The sequence below is a fragment of the Erinaceus europaeus genome, chromosome 9 (assembly GCF_950295315.1).
Source record: "Erinaceus europaeus chromosome 9, mEriEur2.1, whole genome shotgun sequence".
In the NCBI taxonomy this organism is placed as follows: Eukaryota; Metazoa; Chordata; class Mammalia; order Eulipotyphla; family Erinaceidae; genus Erinaceus; species Erinaceus europaeus.
The window spans coordinates 45250612-45262120 of NC_080170.1; the positions used below are offsets into that span (position 1 = coordinate 45250612).

Sequence of the window (11509 nt, forward strand, 5' to 3'; positions counted from 1 at the left end):
GACTTTGAAAACATGCTAAATAAGTCAGACATGAAAGGAAAATGTTGCATAATCCCACTCAGAGGAAACATCTAGACTAGCAAATTCATACAGACAGAAAGCAGATTAGAGATGACCAGGGGTTGTGGTGGGGAGGACAGTAAATGGGAAGTGCTGTTTCATGGATTCAATTTCTGTTCTGGCTAATGACAAAGAATTGCAAATATGGACGTGGTTGCACAACACTGGGATACAGCGACTGCTACTGAGCAGCACCCTTACGAAAGTTAAATTTGAAATCTTTATTTTAGATGTTACTACAGTAAAAATGTTGTGCAGGGAAAAACAAAGTTTCAAATCAGTCTCTGATCTGGGAGCTTGTGAAAATAACAGTGGGAGGTGATAGAGGAAGCAGCAGCAGAAGAGAAATGGTGAAGAGAGTGGAAACGTGGAAAGTATGAGCAAGATGGGCAGAGAAATGACCATCAGAACAGGTGAGCTTTCAACATCTGGGCTAGGTGAAATTAATTTGGGGATGGCAATTGGAATTCCCGGCAAAGTCAGCCTTGTACTGGCTCTCAGGACCACCAGGTGGCGCTAGAGCAGAGGCTTGGGGGACAGTAAGTGGGTGCCGCCAGTTGAGGAAGGGGAGCTAGAGACTGGAGGGTGGAGGGTGCAGCAGCATTATGGTTGGTGACTCAGAGGCTGAGACATGAGGACGCACTTTGGTCCTCACGTCCCTCCTATCCTTGTTTGGGCTGGAAGTTCTCCTGGTTGCCTAAGTGACAAAATTCCCAATTGGCCTCATGTTACCATTTCAAACTGTGCTGATAGGACTGTGGACAACTCTAAGTATCACCAACCTTTTTAAAGTGAAGCAAAAGGCTATTTGTTCCTCCCTGTGTTTCAATTTGGTGAGATTTCCAAACTGCATGGGATCCATAATGAAAGCTGAGGTGTACCCTGTACCCCGTGAGTGACCGACCACACACAGTCTGGAATCCAGGGGGTGAGGGGCTGGTGCCCATAGAGCCTGTGGTCCTCTGACTCCTTTTGTGCCAGTGCCTTTGTTGTCTCAGGTTTCTCACTGTTGGGCAGCTGCCAGGGGCCACCGCAGAAGCCAGGCTCTGGGCTCACAAACAGAGCATTATGCAGAAACTGTCCTTCCTGGGCTTCCTCTGGCCACCTGCCGCCAGCCCCCCTCCACAGTGTGTTCTCGTGGATGTGTCCATGCTGGGTTTTCCTGCCTGGCCTAATCACTTGGCCACTGGCACTTGGCATCCAGGCTGTGTAACCCAGAGGCTCGCACGGAGGTGATCAGATTGCAGGGAACAGTATGTTTTCTTCGCTGCCTCTGCTTGTTTGCTTCAGGGACAAGGGCCAGCCAGCTGAGTTGTCTTTCCATAGCTCCAGGCCTCATCCTCCTTCCCCGGGGTCTGACTCCAGTGGGTACTGGTGGGCACGGAGGAGTGTGGGTGAACACACACACATTCAGGGAGCTGGTGGTTCTGCTCTTGGGAGCGTGAGGGGGAGGTAAGGCAGGGCAGGAATGTGCAGAGAGCACTTCTGCCCAGAATGCTTCAAATGTTTTGTTCCAGCTTCACTGCTGCTGTTGGGATCTTTTCTGTTCCTTCTCTGTGCTGAGCTGTCATTTCATAGCCAGCCAGACCCTTATGAACTTCTGGCTCTTTCCTAGGCTGCATCATTGAGGAAATTGTTTTTCACTCCACTTTCTTGCAAAATAGAATTTTAAAATAATTAGAAAAGAGCCCATGTCACCGATCATGACAGGACTTAGATGTTGAAAAGGACAACCGAGTTCAGTGTTTATGGAACCTGGTACCTTCTGTAGCTCTGGCCTCTTCTTTCTTGTTCTTGGCAGCAACAGATAAGAAATGAGCTTGGAGGAACACTTAAAAAATGTGTACCCTTCTCACAGCACTATGAAAATAAATATTTTCACTGGAAACATTGCAATGGTTAATAAAACCTGAATATGTTGATTTCTAAAAGGGGCTGGAATCCCTTCTGGCCACATGAAATTTTCCATAAGAGTCGAAGTTAAGTGATCAGAATCGATCAGAAGAGGTAAAGATGGGGTTAGATAGCATAATGGTTATGTAAAGAGACTTCCATGTCTGAGATTCCGAAGTCCCAGATTCAATCCCGTTACCACCATAAGCCAAAGTTGATCAGTGCTCTGGTAAAATAAAATAAAATAAAATAAAATAAAATAAAATAAAATCTTCCAGGAAGAGGAGAGATTGAATTCCCTTCCTCCCCAAAGGAACATGAGGTTGGTGGGCAGTGGGGGGGTGGAGAGTGAGCTGGCCTCTGCTTGCCCCAGCCTGGGGTTCCCCTCTTCACAAGCCTGTCCAGGGGACTGTCTGGTCTACTGGCCTGTGTGGGGCTGAGGGGCAGGCTGTCTACCCTGGCTCCACCAGGTCCACTCACTCCCAGTAAGTAGCACTGCCACCTATTTCATCGATTTCCAGGAAGTCGACTGTTGTGAAATTAACTTGCTCCAGGAGAGAACTCTCTAGTTTCACTTTAAGGGAAAAATCAATACCACTTCTGTAAATGAGAAGTTAGTTTAAAAATAGAGAGCTGGTGAGGAACCATGGAAACAAAACAATATGATTTTTAAGAACACACAAGCAGTAATAAATCTAACCGATTTATGAAAGTAAGTTATTTCCATGACAAAAAAGAAATGGCTTATAACTTTCCATAAAGGGGGTAGACCTGGCTCCATGTACCATGTTCTGGGATAGGGTGGAGACAAGATGTGTCTCTCCATCCATAGTGACCCCACTATCTGGCCCATTGTCTACTGATCCCTTCCCTGGCCCATTGTCCACTTAGCAATGGGGGGAGGAGGAAGAGCCTGTTTCTCCACCTTCCTTGTTTGTCAGATAGAGCTAAAAATAATAGTCATTTATTTTCTTTTTTGATTTTTATTTTCTCCTGCGTCTGGGGCATGACTCCACTACCATTTCCCAGTGGCTTTTTTTGAAATAGAAGTTAGACACAGAAAGAAATAGAAAGGGAGAAAGAGAAGAGAGACACCTGCAGCACTGCTCCACAGCACTTGAGGGTGGGAACTAGGAGTTTTGAACTTAGGTTCTCATACACAATAACCTATGCACCTTATTGGGTGTGCCACCATATGGCTTCTAAAGATAGATAGATTTATTTATTTATGACTGAGACAGAGGATCACTCTGTCACGTGATGATGGGGACTGAACTTGGGACCTCATGCTTGCAAGTTCAAGCCTTTACTGTGCCACTTCCCAGACCACTCAGTCATTTTTGACAACTGAATGATTTAATGCATGAGGGCTGGGGAGTCAGCATAATAGTGATGCAGACGACTTTCATGCCTGAGGCTCTGAGGTCCCAGGTTCAATCCTCTCCACCATAAGCCGGAGCTGAGATATGTGCGTATGTATGCATTTGTGCATGTGTGTATGTGTCATTCAAATAAAATAAAAGAGGAAAATCACTCAATGTCCAGCCCACACACAGGCAAGCTTGCATGAATGTCAGTTACAATAACTGGTCATCCCAGTTGTATGAGCAATGATTATGGACAAAGACTTCACACACTGAAGGGCAGATTCAGGCGGAGCTATGAGCAGCAGATCACTTTCTCTCCTCTCCTCTCCTCTCCTCTCCCGGATCAACTAGGAATACCAAAGGAGACCACCCGGACTGAAACAAGACAGGACTAGAATGACCACAGGAACCCAGTAAATCACCCGTGAGTACAAACACGCGTGGCTGATGACAGAGAGGAGAGAGGGGCCTAAGGAGAGATTAAGTGACTGCTAACAGTTCAACAGTTTATCAGTGGAGACACCACCTCCAGTCTGCTCCACCAACAAGGGGACAGCTGAAGGGAGGAATGGACTCCCCAGAGACTCACCAAGTGCAACTCTGAGTCTCCATTGCTACTACCCTCAGAGTCTGGAGCAGCAACAGGGAGGGACACCAGGGGACAGAGATCTAACCGAGAAACTCAGAAGACCTATACCTTGGTGGCATAGATGAGGGGCTGTGAAAGTCTCTTTGCATAACCACTGGATTATCTCTGCCACACCCTGCTTTATCTCTTGGTCAGGAGTCAGTGATTAAGCTAAGAAGCCTATTGACAGTTTAAAAGCCCTCAGGCTCCCATAGCCTACAAGGAAGAAAAAAAAAGAGGCTTTTACACCACTGAGCTCCAACTCAGGGATTGAAAAAACTGTTAACTTCCACCATGGTAAAGCCTTTAATTAATTTACTTGGACACAAGTCAATCCAGGCAATAGTGGTCAATAATTTGAAAAGTACTGATAAAGGGAATTCATAACATAATATATAAAATGGTTAAAACAACAAGAAAAAATATTGGAGACTCGAACCAGGACAAGAGTCCAGCTAAAAGTCCTCCAGAGGGTGAAGCACAAAACAACGAGTTCAACATCCAAACATTAGCTAAGGAAATAATAACAGGAGTGAGTAAAGAATTTGAAAAAATTGTAATCAGAAATGCAGGAACAACAAATGAGAATATGGAAGAAAATTCTAATTATCTCATAGTTATCAGAGAGCTGAAAGCTGAAATCGCTGAGCTAAGAAGGCAACTAGCTGAACAAGCTAAAACAGTATCAGAGCAGGGCAACAAAATAGATGAACTCCAGAAAACAGTAGAGGGTAGAGAGAATAGAATCTATGAGGTTGAAGACAGAATTAGCAAGATTGAGGATGAATTAGAGACAACTAAAAAAGAAGTAAGAGATCTCAAAAAGAGATTAAGAGATGCTGAAAACAACAAGAGAGTCCTATGGGATGACTTCAAAAGAAACAATATTTGCATTATTGGCTTACCAGAGGAAGAAAGAGAAGGAGAGGAAGAAAGCATTCTCCAGGCCATAATAGCTGAAAACTTCTCTAGTCTAGACAACACCAAAGACATAAAGATTCAAGAAGCCCAAAGGGTCCCAAACAGAATTAACCCAGACCTAAAGACAGCAAGACATGTCATACTTAGAATGGAAAGGAATAAGGATAAAGAAAGGATTCTCAAGGCTGCAAGAGAAAAACAAAGAGTCACCTACAAAGGAAAACCCATAAGATTAGCAGCAGACTTCTCCATACAAACACTACAGGCTAGAAGAGAATGGCAAGATATCTATCGAGTGCTCAATGAGAAAGGCTTTCAGCCAAGAATACTATATCCTGCTAGACTGTCATTCAGACTAGATGGAAGCATCAAAACCTTCTCAGACAAGCAACAGTTGAAGGAAGCAACAATCACCAAGCCTGCCCTGAAAGAAGTTCTGAAAGGTCTCCTATAAACAACCAGACCACCACAAATAGGACATAGATCAAAACACTCTAAAACTCTTCAAGAATGGCGTTAAAATATCTTCAATCTTTGATATCAATAAATGTCAATGGCCTGGATTCACCTATTAAAAGACACAGAGTAGGAAGATGGATCAGAAAACACAACCCAACAATATGTTGTCTACAGGAAACTCAACAAGACAAACACAGACTTAAAGTGAAAGGATGGAAAACTATCATACAAGCCAATGGCCCACAAAAAAGGGCAGGAACAGCTATTCTCATATCTGACAAGATAGACTTTAAAATAGATAAGATTAAAAAAGATAGGAATGGACACTGCTTAATGCTCAGAGGATCAGTCAATCAAGAGGACTTAACAATTATTAACATCTATGCACCCAATAAGAAGCCATCTAAATACATCAAACTCCTACTGAAAGAGCTACAGCAATATATTAACAGTAACACAATCATAGTAGGGGACTTCAACACCCCACTATCTCAACTTGACAGATCATCCAGGAAGAAAATCAGTAAAGACATAAGGGAGCTAAATGAAGAGATAGGTAAACTAGAACTATTGGACATTTTCAGAGTCATTCATCCCAAGAAACTGGAATACACATTTTACTCAAGTCCACATGGGTCATTCTCAAGGATAGACCATATGTGAGGCCACAAAGACAGCATCAGCCAATTCAAGAGCACTGAAATCATCCGAAGCATCTTCTCAGACCACAGTGGAATTAAACTAACACTTAACAATCAACAAAAGGTTAGTAACAGTGCCAAAATGTGGAAGCTCAACAGTACACTTCTTAACAACTTCTGGGTCAAAGAGGAAATCAAGGAAGAAATCAAAATGTTTCAAGAGTTCAATGAAAATGAAGACACAAGCTATCAAAATATTTGGGACACAGCTAAAGCAGTCCTAAGAGGGAAGTTCATAGCTATACAAGCACACATTAGGAAACAACAAAAGGCACAAATAAACAGCCTGATTGCACATCTTAAAGACCTAGAAGAAGAACAACAAAGGAATCCTAAAGCAACCAACAGGACAGAAATCACTAAAGTTAGGACAGAAATAAATAATATTGAGAATAGGAAAACCATACAAAAGATCAATGAAAGTAAATGTTGGTTCTTCGAAAGAGTGAACAAAATTGACAAACCTTTAGCCAGACTCACAAAACAAAAAAGGGAGAAGACCCAAATAAATTGGATAGTAAATGAAAGAGGAGATATCACAACAGACACTGAAGAAATTCAACATATCATGCGAGGCTTCTATGAACAACTATATGCCACCAAGCTAGAGAACCTGGAAGAAATGGACGATTTCCTAGATACCTACCAACTTCCAAAACTAAGTAAAAAGGAAGTGGATAACATGAACAGGCCCATCACAGCTAATGAAATTGAAACAGTTATCAAAAATCTTCCCAAAAATAAAAGTCCTGGACCAGATGGCTTTACAAATGAATTCTACAAAACTTTCAAAGAAATAATACCTCTACTTTTAAAAGTCTTCCATAAGATTGAAGACACTTTAATACTCCCTGCCAGCTTCTATGAAGCCAACATCACCCTGATACCAAAAGCAGACATGAACACAACCAAAAAAAACTACAGACCAATATCTCTGATGAACATGGATGCGAAAATATTGAACAAAATTCTAGCCAACCGGATACAGCAGTATATCAAAAAGATTGTTCATCATGACCAAGTGGGGTTTATCCCAGGCAGGCAAGGTTGGTTTAATATACATAAGTCAATCAATGTGATCCACCACATCAACAAAATCAAGACCAAAAACCACATGGTCATATCAATAGATGCAGAGAAAGCCTTTGACAAAATCCAACATCCCTTTATGATCAAAACACTACAAAAAATGGGAATAGATGGAAAATTCCTGAAGATAGTGGAGTCTATATATAGCAAACCTACAGCCAACATCATACTCAATGGTGAAAAACTGGAAGCATTTCCCCTCAGATCAGGTACTAGACAGGGCTGCTCACTATTACCATTACTATTCAACATAGTGTTGGAAGTTCTTGCCATACCAATCAGGCAGGAGCAAGGAATTAAAGGGCTACAGATTGGAAGAGAAGAAGTCAAACTCTCCTTATTTGCAGATGACATGATAGTATACATGGAAAAACCTAAGGAATCCAGCAAGAAGCTTTTGGAAATCATCAGGCAATACAGTAATGTGTCAGGCTATAAAATTAACATTCAAAAGTCAGTGGCATTCCTCTATGCAAACACTAAGTTAGAAGAAATTGAAATCCAGAAATCAGTTTCTTTTTCTATAGCAACAAAAACTATAAAATATCTAGGAGTAAACCTAACCAAAGAAGTGAAAGACTTGTATACTGAAAATTATGAGTCACTACTCAAAGAAATTGAAAAAGACACAAAGAAGTGGAAAGATATTCCATGTTCATGGGTTGGAAGAATTAACATCATCAAAATGAATGTACTACCCAGAGCCATCTACAAATTTAATGCTATCCCCATCAAGATCCCAAGCACATTTTTTAGGAGAATAGAAAAAATGCTACAAATGTTTATCTGGAACCAGAAAAGACCTAGAATTGCCAAAACAATCTTGAGAAAAAAGAACAGAACCGGAGGCATCACACTCCCAGATTTCAAACTGTATTATAGGGCCATTGTCATCAAAACTGCTTGGTACTGGAACATGAACAGACACAGTGACCAGTGGAATAGAATTGAGAGCCCAGAAATGAGGCCCCATACCTATGGACATCTAATCTTTGACAAAGGGGCCCAGACTATTACATGGGGAAAGCAGAGTCTCTTCAACAAATGGTGTTGGAAACAATGGGTTGAAACATGCGGAAGAATGAAACTGAATCACTGTATTTCACCAAATACAAAAGTAAATTCCAAGTGGATCAAGGACTTGGATGTTAGACCAGAAACTATCAGATACTTAGAGGAAAATATTGGCAGAACTTTTTTCCGCATAAATTTTAAAGACATTTTCAATGAAACGAATTCAATTACAAGGAAGACTAAGGCAAGTATAAACCTATGGGACTGCATCAAATTCAAAAGCTTCTTCACAGCAAAAGAAACCACTACCCAAACCAAGAGACCCCTCACAGAATGGGAGAAGATCTTTACATGCCATACATCAGATAAGAGTTTAATAACCAACATATATAAAGAGCTTGCCAAACTGAATAACAAGACAACAAATAACCCCATCCAAAAATGGGGGGAAGACTTGGACAGAATATTCACCACAGAAGAGATCAAAAGGCCGAGAAACACATGAAAAAAAGCTCCAAGTCTCTGATTGTCAGAGAAATGCAAATCAAGACAACAATGAGATACCACTTCACTCCTGTGAGAATGTCATACATCAGAAAAGGTAACAGCAGCAAATGCTGGAGAGGCAGTCTGGTCAAAGGAACCCTCCTGCACTGCTGGTGGGAATGTCAATTGGTCCAACCTCTGTGGAGAACAGTCTGGAGAACTCTTAGAAGGCTAGAACTGGACCTACCCTATGATCCTGCAATTCCTCTCCTGGGGCTATATCCTAAGGAACCCAACATATCCATCCAAAAAGATCTGTGTACACATATGTTCTTGGCAGCACAATTTGTAATAGCCAAAACCTGGAAGCAACCCAGGTGTCCAACAACAGATGAATGGCTGAGCAAGTTGTGGTATATATACACAATGGAATACTACTCAGCTGTAAAAAATGGTGACTTCACTGTTTTCAGCCGATCTTGGATGGACCTTGAAAAAATCATGTTGAGTGAAATAAGTCAGAAACAGAAGGATGAATATGGGATGATCTCACTCTCAGGCCGAAGTTGAAAAACAAGATTAGAAAAGAAAACACAAGTTGAACCTGAAATGAAATTGGAGTATTACACCAAAGTAAAAAAAAACCTTAAAAAAATATTTATTTATTCCCTTTTGTCACCCTTGTTGTTTTATTATAGTTATTATTGTTACTATTGATGTCGTTGTTGCTTGATAGGATAGAGAGAAATGGAGAGAGGAGGGGAAGACAGAGAGGTGGAGAGAAAGATAGACACCTGCAGACCTGCTTCACCACCTGTGAAGCAACTCCCCTGTAGGTGGGGAGCCTGGGGGCTCGAACCGGCATCCTTACGCCGGTCCTTGCGCTTTGTGCCACGTGTGCTTAACCCGCTGCGCTACCATCTGACTCCCAAAAAATTACTATTATAGATACTTAACTTCATTTTCCAGTGATCCCTGCATATTATTGAAAGCAAGTCTGAACTTGTTAGATGAGTATAACCACAGGGTTCAAATAATGAAAGCATTTCCTGATATGAAGGCTTGTATATGTGCGTCATATATACTTATATGATGTTTATATGTATGGATATGATATGTATATCAGATACAGTTCTATTCTCTCTCGGGTGCCAATCACCATTTACTGAGCACTAACTAGATGCCCCATGGAAGTCAAGATTTTACTTCTCATAAGAAGTCAGCAATTTTATAGCTGGTAAAACAGAGTCTCCATTTATTTCAACTGACTCAAAAACACACCACTAATGACGGATTCAGGATGGGAATGCAGGTCTGTTCATTCCAGGCCCTGCTGTACATCAGTGCTTCCTAGCCTTAGGGGAGTCTGGGAAAGCTACAATTAATCTGAGGCTGCGGTCCTGTCCTGACCATTTCCATGAACCTGGGGCTTTGAACAAGACACCAGGCCAAAAGGTTCTGCTCCCCTGTAGATTCCTGCTGGGTCAGTCCTTCCTGAAAACCACTCGATGGTGAACAAAGAAGCCTCGGGCAGATGTGCAGAAGAACATGTGAAGGGTGAGCAATGCCCCACCAGAGAAGACAGAAGAAATTCCATCTCCTGCTGCTTCCTCCCCCGCTTCCTGAGCCCCCTCCTGCCCCTGTAACAACCACCACTTTTCCTACCTTCTTTCATAAAGCAGCAAATTGCCCCTGTGGGCCTAGACATTATGTTTGGGGAAAACTGAATTAACACCAAGAAGCTCTCCAAGATATCTGTGAATAAATGATAAATACAACTCGAATTTTCTTTGACTTAAGGTTCCTTAAGCACAAGAACCTCATCTGATTTACTTCTTCCCCAGAATGAGAACTGTGCCTAGTGCATAAAAGGAGCTCAAGGACTATCAGTTATTGCCTGTTTGACCTAAAGGAGCAGGAGAAAAAGTAAGAGGGATGAGTTTGTGTTGTATGTTCAGTGACTGTTCAAAAGTATTTAAAGATGTCCCACCAAACCCCAAATGTTTCCTGGAAGCTCTAGGATTGCTCAGCTCTAGGAAGATCCGCCCATAATTCATCAGCCCTTCCCATTTCCACTTCTTTCTGGAAGTTGTCTGGTTATTGGAGGAAGTGTCTTTTTTTTGGGGGGGGCGGAAGATTTTAAAGGCAGAAGGGCACAGAGAGATGGTGAGGAATAAAAGAATGGTGTGAAAGAAAAATTGGAAGGTGGCAGAGAAGTCAGTGAGATAATGCTTATATTTCTTTTTATCTTTTCTTTCCTTTTTTTTTTTTTAAACAAAGGCCCCACACCCTTCTTCTGAAATGGAAAGCAACTATGATTCTGAATTTTAACATTCAAAGTTTTGGGGTTTTTTTACACTAGGGTTGTCGCTGGGGCTCAGTGCATTGGATCGACCTTCTCGTGGTGCATCCCATGAGTACCCATTCATTGGGGAAACTGACGATCCTTCCTAGCTGACTGAATCCACATGGATCCCAGTCACTTTCAAAGCCAGCAACAAGCAGCTCCTGAAAGCTTTCAACCTGACCTGTTGACTGGCTACGGAAGAAGGGCAAACGCTAGAAGAAGAAGAAGTGCCGGCACTATGAATCCACCACCCCCAGAGGCTATTTTTATCTTTCTTTCTTTTGTTTTTCTTTTTATTTTGTCAAGACAAAGAAAATTTGAGAGGGAAGGGGAGCTAGGTAGTCAAAGACAGACACCTGCAGACCTACTGTATCACTCATGAAGCATCCCCCCTACAGGTGAGGTACAGGGGCTCAAACCTGGGTCCTTGAGCATGGTAATATGTGCACTTAATCAGGTGCACCACCGCCACCAGCCCCCAATGTTTATACTTCTTGTCCTGCAATGCTAGGTGACCAGAAGGGTCATTGTCATCAACTTCCCC

At 42.0% G+C, this 11509-nt stretch overlaps 1 long non-coding RNA gene across 1 annotated transcript; it reads left to right on the top strand.

The window, feature by feature from the left end:
• Positions 1 to 244: 244 nt before the first annotated feature.
• LOC132540196 (uncharacterized) lies at positions 245 to 10402 on the top strand. Its single transcript, XR_009551415.1, has 2 exons — positions 245 to 473; positions 10091 to 10402. It is a non-coding gene; the product is annotated as an uncharacterized LOC132540196 (long non-coding RNA).
• The last annotated feature ends 1107 nt before the right edge of the window (positions 10403 to 11509 follow it).